This window comes from Delphinus delphis, chromosome 1, assembly GCF_949987515.2.
Source record: "Delphinus delphis chromosome 1, mDelDel1.2, whole genome shotgun sequence".
In the NCBI taxonomy this organism is placed as follows: Eukaryota; Metazoa; Chordata; class Mammalia; order Artiodactyla; family Delphinidae; genus Delphinus; species Delphinus delphis.
Genome location: NC_082683.1, coordinates 151,700,501 through 151,725,308, shown reverse-complemented (window position 1 = coordinate 151,725,308; position 24,808 = coordinate 151,700,501). Strand labels below are relative to the sequence as shown.

At 43.7% G+C, this 24,808-nt stretch overlaps 1 protein-coding gene and 2 non-coding genes across 4 annotated transcripts in view; 2 read left to right on the top strand and 1 right to left on the bottom strand.

The window, feature by feature from the left end:
- Positions 1-14,295: 14,295 nt before the first annotated feature.
- On the top strand, positions 14,296-14,368 carry TRNAK-UUU (transfer RNA lysine (anticodon UUU)). Its single transcript has one exon. It is a non-coding gene; the product is annotated as a tRNA-Lys (tRNA).
- Positions 14,369-14,663: 295 nt separating this feature from the next.
- On the bottom strand, positions 14,664-14,736 carry TRNAK-UUU (transfer RNA lysine (anticodon UUU)). Its single transcript has one exon. It is a non-coding gene; the product is annotated as a tRNA-Lys (tRNA).
- Positions 14,737-23,166: 8,430 nt separating this feature from the next.
- Positions 23,167-24,808, top strand: part of MDM4 (MDM4 regulator of p53) — a 41,685-nt gene continuing 40,043 nt past the window's right edge. Inside the window, exon 1 of one of the 2 annotated variants that reach the window (XM_059996136.1) lies at positions 23,167-23,279. The gene's annotated coding sequence lies outside the window, so the exon portion shown is untranslated. Of the gene's footprint in view, positions 23,280-23,459; positions 23,617-24,808 lie in introns of those variants that run through there. The other variant, XM_059996144.1, reaches the window with a different exon arrangement.

The following is a 24,808-nucleotide window of genomic DNA, read 5'->3' as shown; positions in this document are numbered from 1 at the left end:
CCAAACCACAGGGAAAGGGATACTGAGATGGGGGGACTGGGAAGCAGGCAGTGACCCTGACAGTGCTAGATCACTGGGGATCCCAGCTAGGGCTCCCCTCAACCTGGTCACTCCCTAGACCTGTCATAGTGGTAGTTCCAGTGCCCTGGTCTAGACTCCCCAGTCCTGTTGCCCGTCCCGCCTGACTCTTAGGGCCTGAAAAGCCGTGGGTGCAGCTGGAGGCACTTTGCCCTTCCTCCTGCTTTCTCTCTCCTCTTTCCACCCCAACTCAAGATCCTCAGAAACCTTCCCTGGTCAACCCTTTCAAACTGTCCTTTCTTCTTTTACTCTCTCAGTGTCTCCCAAACACTCTGATGCTGCGTGGGTGACATGACTGATTAAAATGGGGGTGCCGGTGTCTGGGGCACAAGAGCAACACATTCGCCTTGGCTGGTGTTAAAACAACTATTCTGCATCTCTGCACATGGAGGGGTTAAGAAGATTTATTTTCTAAATAGGAAGTGACCTAGCGGATAGGGGAGTAGACGAGGGGTCGTGTCAGTTTCTGTGTTGCCCTGTATACGCCCTAATGCCTTTCTCCCATTTCCTATGTCCCACTCGCACGGGAAGGTCCCAAGGGAGACAGAGCCCAACTCTATACCCAGCATGGGGACACTCAGCAGAAGAGTGGACTAGCTGCCCACCTGGCTCAGTGTAGCACGCTCACATCCCACCAGCCCCACCTTCATGGGGCCCTTGCCCATGTGACCCTCAGTCGGGGTCTACCAGGGTAGCAATAGTCAGAGGCCATTCTCAGCAGGGATGAGCTGCATGCCTGCAGCTGGATGAGAGTAGCCAGAATGTGACTGAATGTGCAGGCATAACGGAACTAACCATCCTTAGCTACCTTGCTGAAATACCACTGCAATGTATGGAAACTCCATTACAAAGTCTGTCAAATTAGTACTACACGGATATGTCCACTGTCGTGCCTGGAGTCAGGGTATCACACTTTGTTTTGGTGAAAAGAAAGAGAAGGTGGGTTGGCGGGGGGTGGGGGGTGGGGGGGGCGTTCAGAGAGGAAGGCTAAGTGAATATGAGCATCACAGAAAGAGGAGGAAGGAAACAGACCTCCCCCACCCACCCCAGCACTTTGTGCCAGGTATTGTCTTGTTTAATCCTCATGACAATCCTTAACGGTGCATATTATTATCCTTATTTTATGAAAACAGAAAAGGAATTGAGTAATTTGCCCAAGGTCACACAAGTAGTAAAAGATACTGAGTCAAACCGTTGTAAATCATCTACACTTCAATAAGCAAATAAATAACATTTAAAATTAGAATAAATAAATAAAAGTTAAACTGAATCTTGTTTGAGGCCAAAATTGTTTGAGGTCTTTTTCCCGTCCTGCCACGGAGACCCAGGCATACTGCATTTCATCAAATTTTCAAGCTGATATTGGTGACTATTCTGGTACACCCCCAAGCTCTCCCCAAACACCAACACACTGTGTCACTGTCTCAAGCCACTGAAAACAACAAGCAAATAAATAAATAAGCAATCAAGCAAACAAACCCTAAACACCAGACCCACAGTTTTGCAGATAAGAGAACCAAAGACCGCGGGGGAAAAATGACTTGCCTGAAGTCACACAGGTAGTCAGTGGCAGAAGTGGAACGGGAAGCAGGTCTCAGACCCCCACTCAAGTGCTCTTTCCAGACTGAACCACAACCAATCTTGTCCGTTCCCAAAATCCTCCAGGGAAGAAAGTCCCTCAGCCTTTCTGTTCTAACCTCTCTCAAATTGGTCCGTTCCTTTCCAAGATTCTGATTACTTTCATTAAGTGAAATAACCTATCGAAAGCACATCTTAAGCACCAAAAAATTATTATTCCTTTCTGTTACCTGACCATTAGAATAGCGTTCTAGCTAGCCTCTCTGCCTCCCCTGCCGACTCCTTGAGGTATCTGCACTCCGGTGCCAGGGAATCCTGCAGCACAGCTCTGATCATGTCATTCTTCCAATGAAAAACTTTGTCTCTCCCCTTCCTTATCAGGTACTCAAGACCTCCCACACTGAGTCCCAGCCCAGTCCCCTGCATGCCCCCCAAAATGCTGATGGTTATTAACCATTCTCCAGGGCCCCATGTTTTCCCACAAAACTTCACTCATGCTAGTGCCCTCTACAAATACCTGCTCTTACATTAGAGCCTTCTTCCATCTCCTACGACTGAAAGTGACTTTGCTCTCTTTCAGACATCTGTAACATTTTTAATGCATCCCACTGCATTTATATTGTTTTGTATTACCCCACTGGTGATTAGAATGAAAACAACCTATCCATGTAGGTACTTTATAGTTACAAAGCACTGTATAGGTATAAGTCCATCAATTTTAAGAAAAAAATTACCTCCTATTTATCTTTGTCTTCCTCACGATGCTCAATACAATGTTTTACACATGGCACAGAGCTGTTAAATACTGTGTTCTGAGGGTGGTCTGACCAACCCAGAGAAGGGTTATCACTTCCCCGTTGTAGCATCAGAGATTCTGAAGCTGAATGAGGAAGGCAAAATTGTCATTGGTTTTTCCAGGTCGATACTCCATAGCATTTATTAGATTCTCAGAATTTAGAGACTCCCCAAATATTAAGCACTCCAGTCCTAGCTTCTATACTTTTATGAAATGCTGCCCAAGATTACACCAACTCTTGGGGCAGCCACAGGACAAGTGACTCATACTGAGCTTATAGAATTACCGTACTACGTAAAGAAACTCATCCGTTCACTTGCATTTTTGGAGTACAATGTGGGTACCTCAAGGTCAGGGGCCATACTGAACTCAAGTTTGTATCCCTAGGGTTTAGCACAAACCTGCTATTGGAAGATGATAAAATAATTGTGGCCACCACCATTTACTGAGTCCTTCCCATGTACCATGCACTGTTCCAGGTAGTTCATTTTGTCTGTCCTCTTCACTGCGGTGCACTGAGTAGAGCGTCAGGTTCATCATGTACATTCAATGCATAACGGGTGATGGATGGATGAATAAAAGGTAAGATGCAAACTCCTTCAATGCCTCTGGCCAAATTAAACTACTTTCCCTCCACCTCTTTCACCACTCGCTTCATCCCCCATCCCACCCCAATGCCTACTCATTGTTCAGATCTCAGCTAACATTTCACTTCTTCCAGGAGGTCTGACCACCCTAAATGCCCCGCTTACAAGTTCTCAAAGCACCCCATACTACCCCACCCCCTACACCCAGCCTACTCACTTGTCTATGTTCCCAACCCAGCAATGTGTTCTGGAAGGCTGTGTGTCCTAGTCACTGAAAGCACCTGAAGTCATAAGTAAGCACTCAAAAGACATCTGTTGAATGAACGGATGAGCTCTTTTCAAACATTATCTGACAGACTTTCATTACTCTTGTGATCATTTCTTCCACAGACGACTTTAAGAAGAACACTTGCTGCTGTCACCTGGCTCTTGGGGAAGTCCCATCTCATGCAGAACTTGGGCCTCGTTGACATTTTTTCCTCACAGGTCCCTCCAGTGTAGCACAGAAGGGACACAGGTTCTAGAGGTATCCTGACCTACACTCCAACTTTGGCTCTTCTTTCATTAGTTGTATAATCTTAGCCATGTTTCTTAATCTTGGTTTGAATCCAAACCTAAGCTTAACCTCAGTTCTCCCATCTGCAAATGGGGATGAGACAATTTCATTATCACCCATTTCCTCCAAGGATTGCGGGGGGCGGTGTGGAATTAAGATAAAATTTCAAAAGCTATGGGTAGACAGACACTCAGTGCTGGTGGCTATTCTTCTTTATCACATGCTCTTGCCTTTCTCGGTAGTTGAACTTTTCCTCAAGTGGCTCCTTTTTGCCTTCCTTGTTGGGACCATCTACAACAGCATAATCAAAATTGTACTTCAGAGAATTGCCAACCCTTTGGAACCACTCTATCTTTCAAAGTCTCTTGTCAGGGAACTGTATCCATATTTTCTCTTAATAGAAAGGAAGGAAGGAAGGAAGGAAGGAAGGAAGGGAGGAAGGGAGGGAGGGAGGGAGGGAGGGAGGGAAGAAGAAATCTGCCTTCTTGAATTCTAAAGTGAAAATCTGACATCCTGGTTATAATATTTTGGGGAAAATATAGTTGCCTTCTCCTAGGTTCCCATAATATCCAATTTGCAAAAAATCTCTCCATTTTGGGTCAGAATTAAATGCGCTGTAATAGTGCTCCTAGTACTTTAACTTCTTTTACCCTTTGGAAGACACAACAGCATGGCAAGTCAGGAATGTGACAGACACTCTGCTTTCAGAAAAGTGGGGCTCTCAGAGATGTTTCAACAGTGGCAGGGCTCCATCATTACTCCTCTCTGGGTTCTAGGTTAATTTGGACCTGAGACGGGAAGAGCTCATATCTATTTCTTCGCCCTAGCAAAGCAAACTGTACTATTTCCTCAAAATGGAATCTCCTTGGCTCTCTAGTCTTTTCCCCTCACTCTGTGCCTTCTGGTTTGCTATCAAGGGTACCAAGTAGACTAAGATAGAAAGAGAGAAAAAACTTGGCAGGAGAGGTTGCCTCCATGCAAGCTTATTCCTGGTGGGCCTGGGGAACATGTGTGAACAGCTCTCATGCCTGGCACCCACCTCCACTGTGGGGAGGATACAGAAAGAGAAGCTAACCTGTAAGACAGGATCCACGGACCAGAGACTTAGAAGGAGGCACAAAGCATCATGGAAAGAACTGCCAAGGAGAAAAGAAACCACTGCCCAGGAGATTAGTCTTGCAGTGACTAGGGATGGCTAGGGTTAAGAGAGAAAGGTCCAGGAGGAAGGGAGTTGAACAATGTTTTCGAGAAAGAAGAGTGGCAGGTGTGAAAGTTAAGGAGGAAGGAAAAGAGTTTCCAAAGAGGCAAATGATTTTTGCCTTCTCTCTGAAACACTATGAAGCCTCTGCTCGGTAAGACTACACCTACTACAGGAAGTTCTCAAGAAGAGGAAGGATGAATTGCTGAAGATCCCTTGTCATAGACTCTGTATTCTGCCTTAGGGCTATTGGGGGCCCCTCTCCTCTTCCTTCTCCATATCTCAAGAGCCTCTGCCCCAACACGGGTGTCCTGTGTCCTTAATCTCTTTAACAAAATCAAGATTTGAGGACAGTGAATTCCATCACCTTGAGAGAAGAGAATTTCCCAACAATGATAGGGTCAACTGATAGGCCACTGATAGGTACATTCTAAAGTGCCAAAGGATAGGTCCTTTTATTAGTAGTAAAGTGATCTGTGGGGCAAGTAATCATGTGACCTTGGGAGAGTCATTTCTTTGCAGGAAAATGACTTTCCAATTCTAAAGCTATATGTGATCATAGGAAATGCAAGAATTAAGGAGGTACTATGCTGGACCTGCTATGCTGGGTGGAGGAAATTTGTCTTCCAGGGCCTCTGTTATCTAAGGTATGTCCCAGTCTGGTGACATTTCACAAGCATTCAAATCAAGGGATCCCGTATGAATGAATTCTGTAACTCTGCTTCCCCTCTTTGTTCTCCCAAGACCCAATATCTCCCTGAGAGTGGCACCCAGGTTGTGAGCACAGGGTCTGGAGTGGGATTGCCTGCTTTGAATCTCTTCTCTGTCATTTACTAGCTGGCTGACATCAGTGTCAGCTATTATATTATTTGCCAACTCAGTACTACCCTGTCTATAGACAGTAGCCAACCTTTGGGGGTGTATGTCTCCCCCTGATTTCCTACAAATATCATTAAGCAGATTTCCCTTCTCTCCCAGTTCCCATTCTACCAACCCTTTAAAGAGAAATACCCAAAGAATAGTTACCTTGGCCTTGTCACATCACTCTTCCCTTAGTCAGAAAAGAAAGGTTCCGGAACATTCTCTAGTTCATATCCCTTTCCTCCCACCCCTCCCCCCATCCCCACCAACTCTCCCTCCCTCATTATTGAGACTAAACTCATGATGAATAACCTACATTTGTATAGTACTCTGCAGTTTTCAGAGTGCTTTTGCATACATGATTTTATTCAGTTCATGGTAAGCAGTGTATTTCATCCTTAAAACAATCCTATGAGCCAAGGGTATATTTTTCACCATTTTACAGATATGCAAACTGAGTCTTAGGTTCACAAGTTGTCCATGCTCACACAGCTAGGAAGCCAGGCCTCCTGACGCTGAACCCATCCACTGTTTTCTCTACTATTTCGCATTATCATGTCCAAGTTCACATCCTGGGAACAGGAGGGGCCCGAAGTTTATGGCCAGTTACAAACCCCTAAAGGGAACAGAGATCCCTCATTTTTATTCCTGCTGGCTAGCAGGGCTGTCCAGGCTGAATGACCATACACATGAGATGCCTGCAAAGGGCCAGGCCTAGGTGGGGTGGGGCCACCACAGAGAGACCAAAGGCCCACAAGGGTGTGGGGTATCTGCTAGAGCACCACTACATCATGGCCAAGGACACAGGTATTCCAGGACAATCCCAAAGGAGAGCCCCAGGGAAAAGCCTGAGGACCCAGATAAACTGAACCTTCCTCACCCCAGCACACCCTGTGGGCCTCCCTCACCAATGCTTCCAGGGAGAGGGAAATGGACAAGCTCCCTTCTGGCCAGGGCTGAGAGTCTGATCAGATTCAGACACACACACCCATGCACACTCAGCAGTAAATTCAGAGCCATGGAAATCAAACCTTGGCTCACCCAAAGGCCAAAGGAGAAGCAGCCACAGCTTCAGTCCAGGGTTCCGGCTCAGAGCCACCATCTCCTCAGATGCTGGCGGCCAGGCAGAGCTATAAACTGTGCCTCGACTTAATTTTTCCATGGACACAACCCCAGATGGGACCGCCAGGCTCTGAAGAAGCTTCAGTTCTGAAGCATCATAACCTCTCTGTTCTGGGATCCAAAGCTAGAACTGGGGAGGGAGGAGTATTTGGGGATCAGGTTTGCCACGCCCTGGACCATTTCTCTTCCAATATCTTTCCAAGGCCTAGTGCAGCAATACAGTAAGTTTTCATTCAGCGGCAGATACAGGGTTGGAATTCAGTGCAAATTACTTACATCTGCTCGGCCACAACCCAGATAGTCAGGTAGTTTAGAGAGAGAAGGAGGGGCATGTTGGCCCACTTCTGGGATCCTGGGTAGTTGTGTGCTAAGGAATCTGGGCCATGCTGGGTCCAGCCTGCACAGGGTACAAAATTCTCCAACACAATTGAGAAAAAACATCAGGGCAGCCGAGACGATAGAGATTCCACCCCAGGCACGACTGGTGGGACTGGGGCGGGGAAGCCACAAAGACCCCACAAGGGGTTGGAGATGGAGAGAAAGGTTGGCCTGAAGGGGTACGAGCAATGGCAGATTCTTCACACATGCCCCTCAGCCAACTAGGGTGTGTGCACTAACCTCATACATTTGGTAACCTCTTCCCACAAACCAGGAACCTGCCAAGCCCCTGGGCTTCCCACCCCACCCCACCCCATCCCAGCTTGGCAGCCTCCCTTGGGCTTCCTGCTGCTGCGATTGCTCCCCAACATCAAAGCCACCGATGTCGGAGCTGAAAACGAGAGACAAGTACAGGCCAGGAGAGCAGCGCCTCCCCCAAGGCTCCGGAACTCAGGCCTGGGGGCCCCTCTCCCTCTCCCAAGCTTTCTCCTTTTGCTGCAGTATCCTTATAAGGGAGAAGCCAACTCTACTATCCATCTGGCTAAAAAAAATGTATATATTTCCCAGGCTAGATGCTGACTTTCCACCCACTCTAAGAGAAAGCACCCCACCACCACCCTCACTCCAGGGCAGTTTTTGCTTTTTATTTCTCATTTTAAACCAACAAACAAATACCAAAACCACTGGCTGGTTCAGGTCGCCTTGCAGCAGCTGGGAGCCAGGAAGTGTGTTTAGAAGAAAAGGGGTGGGGAAGAGTGTGCCCTGGGTCCGAGACGCCCCGAAACCTCTGGAGCGGGCAGGCAGTGGGGGCTGGCAACCTGCTCGGCGCCAGGACTGGAGCTCCGTTCCCACCGCGTCTGCGTCCCGCCACCGGGAACCTTCGGTTCCTTCCATTGTTGCCCCTCGGCTGTTGCCATGTTGGAGGGAGAGCCCCTGACCTCCGCTCGCTCCACTCTGCGGGAAATCTGCAGACCCCGGGCCGGTGCTCCCGGATGGGTGCGCGTCTTACCTGTGCTCACTGCGGGTTTCCTGCAAAACCCGACGTGTCGTGTGCTCGGCGACCTGGGCTGCTGGCTCCACGGCTCCGGGCGGCTCCGGCACCCACGCGAGGCGGCCGCTCCCCCTCCGGGCTGCACGCGGCGGGCGCCGGCCCCAGGGTTCCCGGGGCGGCAAAGAGGCAGGAGAGGTCGCGAGGACCAGCTCGCAGCGGCGGGGGGGCGGGGGCGGGGAGTCCTCTAGGCCGAGAGCGTGAGCGAGCCCGCAGAGTCAGGCAACCCCAGGTGAGACAATAGCGGGAGCAGCGGGCGAGAGGGGAGAAGCCATCTCCCGGAGACCTGGCGCACTGCACGGCGACGTGAGACTCGGCCAGACCCGGCGCGGACAGGCAGCCGCCAGCCGCGGCTCCAGCCCGCAGCGCCCACTGCGCCGCGAGCGGGAGGATGGGGCGGGTCCTGGAACCCTGACCTCCCTCCCTTCCCCTCCCCTCCCGTCCCTTCCCCTCCCCTCCCGTCCCTTCCCCTCCCCTCCCCTCTCCTCTCCTCTCCTCTCCTCCTCTCCCTCCCTCCCTCCTTCCTCCCTCCTCTTCCAGTACGTGGGGGAAGAGAAAAGCGCTGGCGTCAAGTTGTGCTTCGGGAATCCAAGAGCCAAGATTTCCACTTCCCACTCGCGTGAGGGTTTTTGCAGATGGTCGTTACTTTTCCCTGCTGGGACCCCTTTGCTCTGTGTCAGATGAATGCCAAATCATTCTACTGGAAATGACAGAGTTTTGAGGTCCATTTATCGGTTTGCGGAATTTCCCCCCATCATTAAGATAGAGATGCCGGAAAGAACCCCTACCTTGAGGATGGAGGTGGCGGTGGGGGGAAGCTGTCTCGGCGCTTTGCACATTCAAACTCATTCGTTTTTCTATTCGCCCTAGTGGGTCTTCTGACCCGAGCCCCAGAAAATAGCAATCTACAACCTGAGCGGGGAGCGGCGGTAGTAGGTCCTTCAACCCAACTATCGCAGGGGAAAAAAATCTTTCATAGTGTGGTATATTTAAAATTTTGACTCAGTACCTTTGTTTGAGCAGTGGTCTCTAGAAGAATTTTCCTAAGGGCTCCACCCAAAGAAACAAATAATTGGCCAGATCCTCATTTGCATTTGGTTTGCATAATAACTATGATCTCCGATCTCAAAGTACATTTTCCTCAAAACTTGAATCTTGTTCTCCCCCAGGGCCCTCCTTCTTTCTTTCTTGACAGACTATGATCAACACCTGGTTCTCAGCCTCCCTCCCCTGCAGTCCCCTTCAGGTATCTAAGGCTCAAGACTCCCAGCCTCTGATCAGATACCCAGGACTCTGCAGCCAGGGTTCCCAGGGAAACATCTGCAAACCTGCCCCTTCTACAGCTTCTCTGCAAAGCTGCCCCTAGTAGCTTTTAAATATTTGTTAAAAGCTATTATTCCAGCCCGTTTTGGGTTCACTGGTGTTTTGTGGGATTTTCTTTTTTAAGGGTGTTGGAAAGGCCTTTTAAAAAAGATCAGGGGCCTTTTAAAATTTCCTCACTAATATGAGACTTCAACAAACCCAACACAAGTCTTAGATTCATAGACTTATAGAATTGGAAGAGACTCCAGAGCTCAAAGGAGGATAAATATTTGTTGGGAAGGGAATTTGAATAACCAGAGGAAGTCCTATGTAGGTGAAGAAAGCAAAATAAAAAGTGACTTCATTATTCAGAAGAATCTCTTGGGATAGATATTGTTCTGTTCTCATATAAGGTGAAATCTGGGCAAATGCAAAGGACCCTTAATTGCAGGCAACCTTGAATGAGACAATGGGAGGAGAAGCTCATGAAAGGAGATGTGACAGAGGCTCCTGTTTTCTTTTCTACCCACTGTGCCGTGACCTTGGGTAGTCCAATTCACCCTCTGAGCATCAATAGTTCCATCAGCTTCGCTTACCACTCAGGGCTGTTGTGAAGATCAAAGGAGAGAACGTAATGGACCATTCTGATGACCGCAGGCAGCATGCTCTACATGTAGCATGATGTCTACATGATGCTATTCCTGATCCTCAAGAGCCACAGGGGATAAAAACATGCATTCATTCACTCACTCATTCACTGCTTGATCACAACACAAATATTTGTGACAGCTTACTGCGTGCCTGTCATCAGGCTAAGCTCAGAAGCCTAAGAGAACAGAGTAGCATAGAGCCACCAGTGCTCCAAATTTGCTGGAGTGAAGAGTCTTCAGGGAAGAGCTAACAGGAAACAGGCCTGCCTGGGTCACTGGGGGATCATATTAAAGGCTTTATAAAGCATTTTGGTAGGGAGAATATTTTGTGTTATAAGAGCAACCAGGGCATATCAAAAAGTTTAGGTTTGTCCTGTAGGCCACAGAGAACCCAGGGTGTAGACTGGGAGTGATGTGATCAGTGACGTGCATATTACACAGGAGGACTTGGAAGACACACTGCATGTCTTTCTTCCTTTTGCCCCTGTAGATCCACTCTTGGCCCTCTGGCTTCCTAGAAGGGGTGGGCCAGTGGAGAGCCACCGCAGGAGAGTGGGAGGAGGGAGGTCAAAGAGGTCTGGATATTTCTTCCTCAGGATCCTTCTCTTTGGGTTCACTGTGGGCTGGCTGCCACCCTCAACCAAAGATCACAGCTTCCCTCCAGGTGCTTCCCCCTCCCTCTCAGCCCCTCTCCCTCCCTCTTCCTTTTCCTCTTCTCTCTTTAATTTACATAATCACTTACTCCCTTCCTTTGACTTTCAATCCAGGGAGTGGAAACTCCTTTTCCTGCTGGTCCCTGGGTACTGCACACTGTTCCTTGTGGTTGTGCTATACCCTGCCAGCCCTTTGTAAATTGTTTCTTCAAATTGGAGTATGCCATTGGCATCCTGCTAGGTTAGGAGTACTGGCTTGGAGCTCGACAGGGAGGCCCTGTCTACATTCAGAGTGCAAGATCAGAGAATCTCAAAGCTGGGGCAGGGGGGGGTGAGAAGGAAAGGACAGATACAAGAGAGAGTCAGGAAGTCAAAAATCAATACTATTTGATAATGTATTGAACGTAGGGATCATCAGAGAGGGGGAGGAATGTAGAATTACTCCCCACTTAATGCCTTAGGAATTGGTGGTAGGACTGTAGTAAGACAGGGCCCAGGTGTGGGGCGAGCAACCATGACTTTAATTTGGACATGTTGGATCTGCAGTGTCTCTAGAATGTTTAGGTGGGGATGTCTAGCTGACTTTGGATTTATGAAACTAAATTGAAAGTAAAGGTGTGGACAAGTGATATCAATTTTGGACTCTTCAGTTCATAGATGATCCATAAAGTTATGGGCGTATATGAGATCACCCAGGTGGGCATATAGGAGAAGGAAGAGGCCTGCAAAAGAGATCATCAAGAAGAAATAGCCAGGTTGATAGCAGGAAGAAATGAGACCTCAGAGTGTCAGAAAGGAGGATAGAAGAAAGTGTCAGGAAAGAGGGATGGGGACACAAGTGCAGCAGAGACATCTAGGAGGGCAGAGTTGAAAAGGCCCTTTGGAATGACAAGGAAGTCAGTGTCTGAGCTCTCGGTGCTGTGCGAGATTCTTGAGTTGCTACCCTTGCTGTGTTCTCAGAGAGGACAGTAGTGGAAGAGAGCTTGGAAAGCCCACCAGAAACCCAGGCTGCTCTCAGTTTGGAGTTATTAGGCCAAAAACACAAAAGGAGACTTTTCAGAACAACTCCTCTGTACCACGCATCTTCCCAGTACCTTGTAATGGTCTCAAACTTCAAAGACTGTATACAGTGATGGTGAACTACTGGGTCTCTGAATAGGCAGTTACATTAGGCATTGGTTTGGGGACCCCTTTCTTCCTCTCTTTCCCAGCTCTGATACAGAGGTGATGGCGATATTCAAAGACCGTTGAGTCTGATGAGTAGGAGAGCAAAGAGCGTCGCTTTAAAAATTAGTGGGAGAAATTTAGCTTGCGCGGGGTGCGGGGTGGGGGGCGTGGTTCCGCAAATATAGAATCTGTGAGTTTAGACTGCCCCCTGGTGGGAGAATTAAGTTCGGTAGTCAATGTGAATGAGAAGCTTGATGAAGCACTCCGGGAAGATTTCATGCTAAAAAGGAACAAGGTAGCACTACTTGGTGGCGTTTTGTAGTGCAACATAGCAAAAGCAGATTCAGTTCATGCTACCTCAGGTTGGACTTTACAATGTTAACAAGTCAAATTTCAATTAGACTTTCAAACTTTGCCGTTGCCTATATGATAAAATTAGTCTCTTTCGCCTGAAATAAACCCGTCAGCTGTCTCTAACCCCTCACTCCCTCTCTACCTCCCTCCATTCCAGCCAGATTAATTTATTCACCATTCCCTAAACACAATTTTCATTCATTTTCCTTCCAGACTTATTGTTTTCCTTCCCACTGTGTCTAGCTCACTGCTGTGGAAATAGGTACTCAATAAGCAATTCATGAGTTAATCTCAGTGTATTTAAACAAATGCTTTATTATCCTGGAGGAAAGGGAATATGATGTAACAAAGCCATTGGGCAGGAAAAAAGAAAACAACTTTATTTCTGCCCCTTTAGGACGCTGGACAGACACCATTTCCCTTTCTTAAAAAAAAGTTAGGTATAATACATTTCCACATCTGATTCAAACAAACGGAGCAAAAAGTTTTTCTGTATCTAACACATGAGGGCTCAAGAAATGTCTGAATAAATGTCTGTCTGGCTCATTACAATTTCCTCTGCATACCTCTGACAGTTACTTGTTGAAACTCAACTCCGATCCTGAAAACTTAAGGACCCCTGTCCTCATTTTATACCTACTGCCTTTCTGTCCATTCTCATCTCCTGCCACTTTCTGCACTTGAATTCTTATTACTGCATTTATTACTTTGTTAAAATTAATTGCTTAAATGTCTGCCTTCTTGCCTAGACTGTGAACAGGATCCGTGTCCTATATATCTCTGACTCTAGAGCCAGCACAGAACCTAAGCCATAATAGATGATCAATAAATGTTTGTTCAATTAAATTGTTCTTTCCTGTTGCATTTTGAGTCTATTCCTTCTAATCTTATTCACAGTGGGAAAAGTAACAGAGTAGTAAAATTTTAGATTTAGATTTTAGATTTACAGTTCATCTAATCAATCTCCCTCATTTTATAGATGTGGAAACCCAGACCTGTTTAGGATCACACAGTTTGTTAGTCTTTGTTCTAAAAGAATCAGACAATTGTAGGAAACAAACTCCTACAACTGAGGCTGGGCAATTTTGTTCATTGTGTTCAGAAGCCTCAAGTTCCCAGAAACAAAAATGAATTCCCTTATCAGTCTTGAAATTTCATAGTCCTGTGTTCCACACCCTATGCGTCAGGGTTGATGAAGTTGATTTTAGGAAAAACTAGGCTATCTGGAGATTTTTATTCTTAATACTCCATGTTGCTGGTACACATGTACATGTTCCACTGGTACACACTTATACTTCTTTAGGAGGATTCACCTTGTGAGTCTGACCTGAAAACTGCAACTTGTTGGGAAGAGGGAGAAAGACAAAAATTGAATCAAAATCTAAATTAAAGGTCTAAACTCTCTTTCTCTCAATCTAAATTCACACCCACCTTTCCACAGTCACTTCTGCTTTCCTATATTAGCTCCTCTATTCATGAATCAAATGTATCTTTCCTTCTTTTGTGCTAAGGAATGCTTGTTTAACAGCTACATCATCTAGTGAAGGGAAATATATTGTTCATTAACAATATGGGAAAAATACTGTAATCTGGTTCAGTAGAATATAACTAAAATTAAGAAGTCCTATCAGGGAAGTAATATATGGCAGACAGAAGAATTGTAATAAAAAGAGGTTGCAGCTGTCTGAATTTTTAATGTTCGTCTTGGTTGCCCATCTCTGTAATTTAGTACCGCTTGGTTTTAGAGAGCTTAGTAAATATTGGAAATTTACAAAACACGAACTATGAAAGAACTTGAAGAAAACATGTATTAAGTAAATGGAGAAAAATATAGAAAAGTGAATGTTTTTCTTCATCTTGCTGAAAAAAATACTTTAATACTAATTAAAACCTAAATTTAATCTATGTGAGAAGAAATTTATGAGAATACTATCAAGTAAAAAGAAGAGAGAGCATTTTAAGAAGGCGCCCGGATAGCTCAGTCGGTAGAGCATCAGACTTTTAATCTGAGGGTCCAGGGTTCAAGTCCCTGTTCGGGCGTTTCTTCGTTTTCTTGTCCCTTTCTTAGCTTACTACAAATACGAAAATCTCAATGCCACAGCGTACTTCTACCTTAAACAGAATTAATTTCATTTTTCACTGGTTTCAGAGTATGCTAAATAAACATATTCTCAGAGAAGAAAAAGAAGCGACTACCCCAAATCACTCAATTTCTTGGCGAGTATGGAGGGTTTGCATGGTAGTTTCCCAGCGGGAAGGATTTTTTTTTCCTTCACGTTTCTAGTACTTGAGAAAAACAAAAAAACAAAAAACGAAAAGAACGATAAAACCGAAACGCCCGAACAGGGACTTGAACCCTGGACCCTCAGATTAAAAGTCTGATGCTCTACCGACTGAGCTATCCGGGCTCTCGTGAGAAAAATATTCGTGCTACAGTATCTTACTTAAGAAGGAAGAACCTTGTGTAATCGATTCCTTCCGCCGGCATTTTGTGAAACTGTTTTAAACCCAATAAAGCTCTGTATTCATACGCCAAGAAAAACAAGAAGGCGTAAATCATGCACCTTTCAACAGCCTTACCAGTTAACTCAAAATTGCGAGACACTTACGTGCCCAATAACCATTATTAGGTAGACTTCTTTGATTTGTAACCTCTCTAACAGGTCCAGGATTAACAGAACGGCGAGGTATGTCACTTTTGAAGACTTGTAGTGACACCAGATCTGTTATGCTATTGATAATAGGGTGGATATCAGTTCTAAAACCTACCCGACAATAACAACAAAAAATGAATCTCTCTAAGAGAGAATAGAGATGTGCTGTTCTGAAGCTATTGCATTGAACTGTGTAGTATAAAGTGGGAGAAAGGACCCTGCAGAGGGATAGCGGGATTGTCCTTTAGGTCCCTTAATGGAGTCCAAGTAATTTTACATGACGCAAACCCTGGAGTAGGTCACCCCCAATGGCCTTGAGGGCAGAAATCCTACTAAACCAGAGCGGAGAGCTGAACATGCCAGCAGAAAGACATTTTATTGATCTTGGCATTGGAGGCTCTTCTGTTCCACAGCCACCAGTAATCTGAGCACTGCCCTTTGCTATGGGGTTGGCGCAGAGAATTACCCTCGGTGGGGCTTAGAGTGAGACATTAAAGTGTTTTCGTTAGCTGATGTTGCTTTGCCTTAATTCCATCTGCTTAACTCCAACTGCTTTAGAAGTGATTGCTCTGGTCCAGCAATTCCACTCATAGGAATTTGTCCTAAAGAAATAATCAGGGATGTGCAAAAAGACCTGATTACAAGAGAGAACGTCAAAGCATTTTAATTGGAAAAAATTGTAAATGACATAAATGGCTATATAAATTATGGTACAGCCTTAATAAGGAATGATATGCAGCCATTAATAATCATATATAAAATAACACAACTTGGGAATAATTGTAAAATATTGTTAAGTTAGGAAATATTTCAAATAAAAAATTTAAGCAACAATATATTGTACAGCACAGGAAATTACTTTAACAGAAGTAATTTTAACAGAGACATAATGGTCTGAATGGCTTCCATTCATACTTTTAACAGAGTATAATCTCTAAAAACACTGAATCACTATGTTGTTCACCTGAAACTAATATAATATTGTATATCAACTATACTTCAATTTAAAAAATTTTAAAGTGTGCATATATGTACACTGAAAAACTGAAAGGATAAATGCTCTACGTAAAGGCTGGGTTCTGAAGTTAGGTGCCCCTTTTTGAATCCTTATTACCACTCTGTGATCTTGAGTAAGAGATTTCTCTGTCTCAGGACAATAAAATGATTGCAAGAATGAAATAAGATAGCTTACATAAATTGCTTAGAATAGTGTCTGACATGTAATAAGCATTCATGAAGTTACATAAAGAGTTAATAGCAAAGCTATAACAAGATCAGACTTCATGGATTCTGTTCTTTCCATCATTCTCTGACACTACGTAACCTTCAACAATTGCTAAACATATTTTTTAAAATTAATTTTTATTGAGGTAAAATTGACATTTAACATCATGTTTCAGGTGCACAACCTAAAGATTTGATATTTGTATACACTGCAAAATGATCACCATAATAAGTCTAGTTAACATCTGTCACCACACAGTTACAAAAATTTTTTTTCTTGTAATGGAACTTTCAAGATCTACTCTCTTAGCAATACAAATATGTAGGACAGAATTGTTAACTATAGTCATACTGTCTATAAGGCTTAACACATATTTGTACTTTTATTGAAGTATACTTGATTTACAATGTTGTGTTCATTTTTGGTATACAGCAAAGTAATTCAGATATATATACACACACACATACTTTTTCATATTCTTTTCCATTATGGTTTATTACAGGATATTGAATATTCCAGTGCTATACACTAGGATCTTGCTGTTTGTCTATTTTACATATAGTAGTTTGTATCTGCTAATCCCAAACTCTTAATTTATCCCTCCAATCTCCTTCCCCTTTGGTAACCATAAGTTTGTTTTCTATGTCTGTGAGTCTGTTTCTGTTTTGTAAATAAGTTCATTCTATCATATTTTAGATTCTGCATATAAATGATATCATATATTTGTCTTTCTCTTTCTGATTTACTTCACTTAGTATGATAATCTCTAGGTCCAACCATGTTGCTGCAAATGGCATTATTTCATTCTTTTTATGGCTGAGTAGTATTCCATTGTATATATTTACCACATCTTCTCTATCCATTCACCTCTCGATCGACATTTAGGTTGCTTCCATGTCTTGGCTACTGTAAATAGTGCTGCTATGAACATTGGGGTGCATGTATCTTTTCGAATTATAGTTTTCTCTGGATATATGCCCAGGAGTGGGATTGCTGGGTCATATGGCAACTCTATTTTTAGTTTTTTAAGGAACTGCCATACTGTTTTCCATAGTGGCTGCACCAATTTACATTCCTACTAACAATGTAGGAGGGTTCCCTTTTTTCCACACCCTCTTCAGCATTTATTTGTAGACTTTTTATGATGGCCATTCTGAATGGTGTGAGGTGATACCTCATTGTAGTTTTGATTTGCATTTCTCTAATAATTAGCGAAGCTGAGCATCTTTTCATGTGCCTATTGGCCATCTGTATGTCTTCTTTGGAGAAATGTCTATTTAGTTCTTCTGCCCATTTTTTAAAAAATAAATTTATTTATTTAATTGATTTATTTATGGCCGCACTGGGTCTTCGTTGTGGTGTGTGGGCTTTGTGTGTGGGCTCTTCTTGTTGCAGACCATGGGCTCTAGGCACGCGAGCTTCAGTAGTTGTGGCAAACGGGCTCAGTAGTTGTGGCTTGCGGGCTCTAGAGCGCAGGCTCAGTAGTCATGGCGCACTGGTTAGTTGCTCCACGGCATGTGGGATCTTCCCAGCCCAGGGCTCGAACCCGTGTCCCCTACATTGGCAGGTGGATTCTTAACCACTGTCCCACCAGGGAAGCCCCTTCTGCCTATTTTTTGATTGGGTTGGGTTTTTTTGTTATTGAGTTGTGTGGGCTGTTTGTATACTTTGGAATTTAATCCCTTGTCAGCCTCATCATTTGCAAATATTTTCTCCTAGTCCGTAGGCTGTCTTCTTGGTTTGTTCATGGTTTCCTTTGCTGTGCAAAAGCTTGTAAGGTCCCATTTGTAAATTTTTGCTTTTATTTCTATTGCCTTGGGAGACTGACCTAAGAAAACGTTGCTACGATTTAAGGCTTAACATATGTTTGACTGGAGTGGAGGGAGATGTAGAGAATTTAGAAAGCTGACAATATTGAGTTATTAATAATTTGGGCAAAAGAATAACTTTATCCCCTAAGCAATGGGGAGCTATTAAAATTTTGACTCGGGCTTACCTGGTGGCGCAGTGGTTGAGAGTCCGCCTGCCGATGCAGGGGACGCGGGTTCGTGCCCCGGTCCGCGAGGATCCCACATGCCGCGGAGCGGCTGGGCCCAGTGAGCCACGGCTGCTAGGCCTGCGCGTTCGGAGCCTGTGCTTTGCAACGGGAGAGGCCGCAGCAGTGAGAGGCCCGCGTACTACAAAAAAAAAAACACACACACACAAAAATTTTGACTTATTAATGTCCCAGTTTTTCACTCAAAGGAACACACATTAGATTTGTTCCATTCATGTTACAGTAAAAACAATAACAAGGACTATCATAGTAAGTATTCTCTGTAAGAATCAAATGACCAGAGCTAATCATCCACATAGGGCTAATGGTAGAATGGTTTCTAAAAGTGGCTGTGTGTAGATGAGATGTTGAGTCATCAAATTAGGAATATTAGATTGACCTTTCTTTGCTCAAAACCCTTTGATTCTGCTTATTGAATAACACATGGAACTTTTTATAGCAGCATTCAAAATCCAAAATCCAGCCTGCAAATCCATCCCATGCCAGTACCATTTAATAGGAATATAATGCAAACTACATATGCGATTTAAAATTTTCTAGTAGCCACATTAAAAAAGTTAAAAGAAACAGATAAAATTAATTGTATACTTTATTCAACTCAATATATCAAAATATTATTTTGACATGTAATCAATACAAAATATTATTAAGATATTTTACATTATTTTTTTCCTACTAAGTCTTTGAAATCTGATGTGTATTTTACACTTACAGCACATCTCCATTAGGACTAGCCACATTTCAAACCACATGTGCCTGGTGGCTATTATATTGGACAGTGTAATTCAATACAGTGCCAATCTTCTATACAGTAATCAACAATTCAATCAAAGGAGACTCTTTCTTTCTCTGGTTTTTAGACAGTCTTCTAATTCTTCCTCCCTCTCCTCATCACTTATGCCATATTTCTTCAAACGACTTCTCCCACCTCTGCCTCTTGAAATCCTATTCATTCTTAAAGGCTCCATTCTTCTACAAAACCTTCAATGATTATGTTAAATGGGAAGGAAAGATTAATTCAAGAACCTATAGACTCACAGTTTATAGATTCAATAATAGAGCCATACATTTGTTGTTCAATTTGTAATTAAAAAAGTAAAATCGGATCTCTGCATTACAACATGCACAAAAATTCACCACAAATGAGTTAAAGGCTTAAATGTGAAAAGCAAAGATTTAGAACTTTTAGAAGAAAATATACAAAGTGTCTTTATGATTCATAGACAGGAAAGAACCTCTTAAATAATATACAATAAATAAGCTATCATAAAGAAAATAATTAATAAATTTGACTTCATTAAAAAACTTCTGTTCAAAGGACAACATTCAAAAAGTGAAAACAAGCTATAGATTTGAAGATGTTATTTGTAATACATATAATTAAGAAGGATTAATATCCAGATTATATAGGGAACTCATAAATCAATAAGAAAAAGACAAACCAATAGAAAAATGGGCAAAAGATATGGACAATTTATAGAAGGGTAGTCAATAAATATGAAAAAATACTCAAACTTACTAATAATCATGGACACATAAATCAAACCACCACGAGAAATCATTTCACATCTATTTTTAAAAAACCTTGTTATTATACAAGTGTTGGTGAAAATGTGAAGCAACAGAATCCTTATACACTCCTTTCAGGAGTGTATACTTCTACAATCACTTGGAAACACTTTATCACGATCTAATTGAGTTGACAATGTGTTTATTACCCAATAATTCTACTCCCTAAAGTACACACAGAGACACATACAAGAATGTTGATAGCAGCAATGTTTGTAGAGCAAACAATAGGAAACACCTAAATATTTGTCAAAGGAAGAGATGGGATAAAAAAAAATGGTGGTGCATCCATTTATTGTTATGGGCTGAACTGTGTCCTCTCCAAATTCATATGTTGAAGTTCTAAGCCCCAGTACCTCAGAATGTGACTCTATTTGCAAATAGGCCCTTTATAGAGATGATTAAGGGAAAATGAGGTCATACACGTGGGCCCTAATCCAATATGGCTGATGTCCTTATGAGAAAAGGAGATTAGGACACAGACAATGTGCAGAGGGACAAACATGAAGACAAATTTTTAAAAATTTTAAAGCATAAAATGTTTGAAAGGAATATATACAGGTATATAACCTAAAAGTCTAAAGAAATGCATGGCAGGGGTAAGTACCAAACTCAGGATAATGGTTCCCTCTGCAGTGGAAGGAGGGAGATGCCATCGGAGAAGGGACTGCAGGGAACTTTTTTGTATAGGTAAAGTATTGTTCTATAGGAAGAATGGTGGGGAAAAGGAAATCATATTCTTCATTATACCTTTTTGTATGTCTGAAGTAACTCCTTATAACTTTTTTTTTAAAATTTATTTATTTTTGGCTGCATTGGGTCTTTGTTGCTGCACGCGGGCCTTCTCTAGCTGCGGTGAGAGGGGGCTACTCTTCTTTGCGGTGCGCGGGCTTCTCACTGTGGTGGCCTCTCTCGTTTCGGAGAACGGGCTCTAGGTGCGCAGGCTTCAGTAGTTGGGGTGCATGGGCCCAGTTGCCCCATGGCATGTGGGATCTTCCCGGACCAGGGCTCAAACCCGTCTCCCCTTCATTGGCAGGAAGATTCCCAGCCACTGCACCACCAGGGAAACCCACTCCTTATAACTTTTAAGAAAGGCTCTAGACCAATAATATTGGCTTCTAATTCCTTTAAAGCTGCAATGGGCTTTAGAAAAGTCATCTGAGTCAGCCATTTTACGCTACAGATTGGGAAACTGAACACCTATGTAACTTTCTCATTTCTAGAATAGCTAGACTAAACCCAGATTTCCTGTTTCTTTATTGAATAAATGGTTTGTGAGCACAGTTCTTAGAGAAGGAAGCGGTGATCACTGAGTCAGTTATGAGCTTGTTAAGCCAATTTCATTTTCTTTTTTGGCAAGATTACTTGACTGGTAGAAGAAATACTATAGTTATGATTTGTTTTCATGATAGCAAGTCATTTAATGAGGTTTTATGAACTCCTTGGGAAAGGTCAGAGAAATGTTTCCAGATGTTGACCTCTAGTAGGTGGGATAATTGGTTTAAGAACAACCCTGGAAGAGGAACAATTAATCATGAATCAGAGTCAACCATGAGGGGAAAAGCTCTACTCTTAATCATGTCCTATTCAACGTATTTACCAAGGCTTTAAATGAAAATAAGTTAGATATGTTAATCAACAATTTGCAAAATGCAAAAGTGAAAGGGCTAATCTCTCTTGACTCTCCAGACAAGGCTAACTGCAGCTCATCATTGCACTTATCACATTCTCTTTACCTGGACAGTCTGAGGCCTCCTCTAGGCAGATTCCAGGTGTCACTTGTTTTAGAATCCTCTACACTGGTGCTTGGCACACAGCAGATATTCAACAAATACTTGTCGACAAACTGAATTACATGACAGGATCACGATTCCAACAGTCCAGGAGACAGTAGGAAAGGACCTAAAGTAACAAGGTACTATTTAAAAGATACAAAACAAACTCCTGTTTGGGATTTTTTCAAAAATTAAAATTAATTGCAGAAAAAGAGAGGAGAAATAGTTGACAGTGGTTCACCTAAAAAAGCTCTCTGGGAACAACTGTGAAAAGAGAATTAATTCTTCAGCTTATTTACAAAACTCTGGATCTCCGCCTAAGTCGGAGGTGATGCCAGAAGTAGAGCAAGGTGCAATGTGCAAATTAAGAGAGGTCATTGCCCCATTTTATTTTGCATGCGTGTGTATCTGGTTCTGGGAGCCACATTTTAAATAGGACAAAGAGGTACTTGTTCAGAAGGGTGGCAAGGGGGCTTGAAGCCATGGCAAATAAATAGTTGAAGGTTCTGAGGGGATTTTCAGCCTGCAGAAAAACAAAAGAGAGAGTTAGAGATGGGACATGATAACTGTCTGCAAAAAAACCCAATAGGGGCTTCCCTGGTGGCGCAGTGGTTGAGAGTCTGCCTGCCGATTCAGGGGACATAGGTTCGTGCCCTGGTCCAGGAGGATCCCACATGCCGCGGAGCGGCTGGGCCCGTGAGCCACGGCCGCTGAGCCTACGCGTCCGGAGCCTGTGCTCCGCAACGGGAGAGGCCACGGCGGTGAGAGGCCCGCGTACCGCAAAAAAAACAAAAAAAAAACCCAAACCAATAGTACTTATATTGGAAAGAATAAAGCCTTACTCTTCTCCAAACTGCAGAACTGAAACCAAGAGAAATGGCAAAATAACATATTTCAGCCCAGAAATTCCTCTAACACCTAGAATCACCCTAAAATATAAACGAAATGAGGTATTGGGGGGAGGTCATGCCAGTTGGCACTGGCAGAGGTTGAAGACAACCTGCCTGAGAGGTTTGAAGGTGCTTTTGTATCGGGAGAAAGCAGGCTAGATGACCTGGTTGTGTGATCCAAACAAGCTCCACCTCATTGTCCTTTGCATCTCTCTTTTAGCATTTCTTGTAGTGATTCGTGTATATACTAGGCTTATTCTCACCCAATTAGCGACAACACTAGGATGCTGTTTCTCCGCTCCAGCCACCTCTGGGGAGTAAGAATGAATAAGTTAACACTGAGAAACACAGGGAGCGGCTTTTCAGCTTTCTGAAGAGCTGAAAAGGCGACCTCTGATTATGCTTTTAGCTTTCTCCCCTCCCTGTTTTTTGATCTCCCAGGACATGTTTATGAATATCACAAGATCCTGCAATTTCCTCAAATGATCTCTCTTGAAACCTCACAACTCTTAGTGGTCCAGGTCCTGCGACTCTCTTTCCCCGGACTGGATCTACTCTATGGTAGGGACGGCTCAGACTCCTGACTCTCTAGCCATGCAGTTGGCCCATCTATGGTTTCTGGAGGCCTCACCGGAAGCTCTTATGGGAGATGGGTTGGCGAGGCCGGAAGTTGCGCCCTCACTACTCGCCGTTTCAAAATGCTGCTGAGGCCTTAGGGCCTGTGACTGACGCCCCCTCCCCCCCGGGCTCTGCGGGGGAGCTACTCATGGAGCGGCCGTAAGGTGTGGCTTTTGGGTTTAGTCGGCGGGGTGCCGGGAGGCCGGGGGTGGGAAGTGGAGAGTGGGGAGCGGGCGCGGCGCGGCCAGTTCTGCAGGCCCCGGAGCCGGGGTAGCCGGCGGGAGGAGCTAGAGGCGTGGGTGGCGGCGTGGGGACGGTCGCACAGGGCGGAAGAAGGGCTGGTGGAGGAAGGGTTATAAGATGAGAATCAGCAGAGGACAAAAATGGAGGTGGAGTGACGTGATGCAGGTCGGCCAACAGGTTACAAACCAAATCGAAATAGATTGACGATGCTTAATTGGACGCAAAATATGAGGATGACTGAGGCACTTTGGAGGAAAGGTGGGAAAGAGGGAGGCGGAGAGAGTGACATTGAGGTGTCTTCGAGATTTTAAGGCAGTAATTTTCAGGGCTGCGGACCATCTGTCTCAGAGGCACTTGAGTGCTTTTTTGAAGAATGCTCACTTGGGGGCCACACCCAGACTTCCTCTAACAGAATGCCAGGAGCTGGGGCTCGGGAATATGTATTTTAATCAGCACATTTCCCAGTTGATTCTTGTACACCCTCAAGTTTGAAAACCAGTGTTTTAAAGCGACACCCGGAGAAAATGCTGCTTCTGTTTTCCTTCATCCGGAAAGATCTATTAGTTACGAAGCTGCTCCGTGCTTTGGGATGTTGGCACGGGGAACAAGTATCAAAGATAACTTGGTACCTTTTGGTATTAAATTTTACTACATCTCAGTTTGGGTTTAGTTCCCTCCCTCCTCATACATTCCTGCTATGAAAAATTAATTTAGTTTAGAAGTATTTATTTCGGAATATTTTGTTTCACAGTACGGTCAGGATCACAATTTTTTATTTTAAAGTTTTTTAAAAAACTAAAATACTACTTGCCTGTTGTTAAAAAGAAAAAAAAAAGCACAGTACAGAAGTGTGTAAAGTTAATTGTCCATTAACGTGTCCCTAACCTGTCCCCTCCTCAAGCTAGCTACCCTTAACTGCTTGGTATTATGTCCTTCCTGACTTTTTCCACACATACTCGCATTTTTAAACAACAGTGGGGTCATTTTGTGTCTACTGTTCTGTACCTTAAGTTTTTCAAATAACATCAGGGACAGCTTTCCATAAAGTCTACATATAATATTTTCTTTTAAGGGCTTGCGTAGTATTGAATTATAGGGTTGTACAAGAATTTCTTTAACCAGCTCCCCATTGATGGATTTTTAGGTTGTTTCCTAGCATATTGTTTGTTTTGCAAACTGCTGGAGCATACTCTTGCTACACACTTCACCTTTTTAGTTGTGTAACAGACCTGGTAAGAACTAAAACAACATCTGAATGGTAGTTTCTTTTTTAAAAGAAAACAGTTGGTTTTATTACTTTAACATATTTAGTTGAAAGACAGTCAGACTGGTGTTTAGTAGAGGTCCTTAGGGCTTTAAAGAATTGATAAGAATGATTAGTTCTGCTGACTTCTGACAAGAAGCTTTTATTTTAATTAGTCTTTAAATCACAGTTATCTTCAAAGGTAGA